This window comes from Tachyglossus aculeatus, chromosome 1, assembly GCF_015852505.1.
Source record: "Tachyglossus aculeatus isolate mTacAcu1 chromosome 1, mTacAcu1.pri, whole genome shotgun sequence".
NCBI classification, from domain to species: Eukaryota; Metazoa; Chordata; class Mammalia; order Monotremata; family Tachyglossidae; genus Tachyglossus; species Tachyglossus aculeatus.
The window spans coordinates 107,982,332-107,984,251 of NC_052066.1; the positions used below are offsets into that span (position 1 = coordinate 107,982,332).

Sequence of the window (1,920 nt, forward strand, 5' to 3'; positions counted from 1 at the left end):
CTCTGCACACAGTAAGCGCTCAATATATACGATTGAATGAATGAATGAATAGACACATCACTCCCAGAACATCCCACCTCCTTCTGCAATTGTTCTGGTAGTGTAGCCATAGAGTTTTCTTGGTAAAAATATGGAAATGGTTTACCATTGCCTCTTTTGCTCTGTAAACTTGAATCTCCACCCTTGACTCTCTCCCATGCTGCTGCGCCCTGCATAGGTGTATTTTGACTTGTAGCAGATTGCCTTCCACTTGCTAGCCATTGCCCAAGCTAGGAATGGAAAAGATATGCCTCTGCTTTACTCTCCCTTCCATAGTCAAGACTGGAAGAATACTGGAAACTCTCCAGGTGTGACCCTGAGAGGGATATGATTGGTCACTCTGGTCTAGATGGGGCCTGGACATAAAAAATTTGCAATTGACTCCACCCCTGCCTGCCTTTCTTGCTTGCTGCACTCAGGGCCCCACAGGATCACAATCAACAAGGCTGAGAGAATGTGTGTGGCTTTGTGAGGCAAGAACCTCTATAATCAATTCCTCTTAAATTTTTGAACTGAAGCTTATCTATTGTTTCTCTCAGATAGGTAAATTATAGACATATATATAATAATAATTAATAATAGTGATGGTATTTGTTAAGTGCTTACTATGTGTCAAGCATTGTTCAAAGCACTGGGGAAAATACAGGCAATCAGGTTGTCCCACAGGGGATTCACAGTCCTAATCCTCATTTTCCAGATGAGGTAACTGAGGCCCAGAGAAGTTAAGTGGCTTGCCCAAAGTCACACAGCAGACCTGTGGCAGAGCCGGGATTAGAACCTACATCCGCTGATTCCCAAGCCCGTGCTCTTTCCACTAAAAACTTGCATATGTGTGTGTATATAGAGGAAGATATCTTTCTATCTGGTAAATGCATAGAAATTTCATATTTTAAGGTTTTGCCAGGCATAGACAACTCCTTGTTGAGTTATTTTAGTCAGTATTTTGTTAAAATTTCATTTGGCTCTTTCAGGCTAGTTCTCTGTTCAATCCAACCAATGCAATAGCGTATTTAGGGGTGTGGGTGTGTAATTACATTTGTATGTGGGTCTGTGTATGCATAAGTCATATGAATTTTTCAGCAATGTAGCTTAACCCAAGTGAAATGAAGATTGTCCCTGAAACCGTATATTTAGTCTTAGTTCTAACCTGAACCTAAAGAGGTTTTTCAATGACCAATGTTTTTGGTGCTGTGAATTTTGATCTTTGAGCTGTTGAAAACTGTACTTTTCTGGTTACTAGGTTATAAGCACTTTGGCACATCCATCTGCTTCCAGAGAAGTAGCATGGCTTAGTGGAAAAAGCATGGGCTTGGAAGTCAGAGGTCATGTGCAGAAACGCTCTGGGCATGTTACTCCCCTCCTCAAAAATCTCCAGTGGCTACCAATCAACCTACGCATCAGGCAAAAACTCCTCACCCTCGGCTTCAAGGCTCTCCATCACCTCGCCCCCTCCTACCTCACCTCCCTTCTCTCCTTCTACAGCCCACCCCACACCCTCCGCTCCTCTACCACTAATCTCCTCACCATGCCTCATTCTCACCTGTCCCACTGCTGACCCCCAGCCCACGTCATCCCCCTGGCCTGGAATGCCCTCCCTCTATACATCCACCAAGCTAGCTCTCTTCCTCTCTTCAGAGCCCTCCTGAGAGCTCAACTCCTCCAGGAGGCCTTCCCAGACTGAGCCCCCTCCTTCGTCTCCCCCTCCTCCCCATCCCCATCCCACCGCCTTACCTCCTTCCGCTCCCCACAGCACCTGTATATATGTTTGTGTGTATTTATTACTCTATTCATTTTATTTGTACATATTCTATTTATTTTATTTTATTAATATGATTTGTTTTGGTCTCTGTCTCCCCCTTTTAGACTTTGAGCCCGCTGTTG

At 44.3% G+C, this 1,920-nt stretch overlaps 1 non-coding gene across 1 annotated transcript; it reads right to left on the minus strand.

Annotated features, from left to right (window-relative positions):
- Positions 1-227: 227 nt before the first annotated feature.
- On the minus strand, positions 228-365 carry LOC119937688. The gene has a single exon (XR_005454184.1). It is a non-coding gene; the product is annotated as a small nucleolar RNA SNORA7 (small nucleolar RNA).
- Positions 366-1,920: the final 1,555 nt, after the last annotated feature.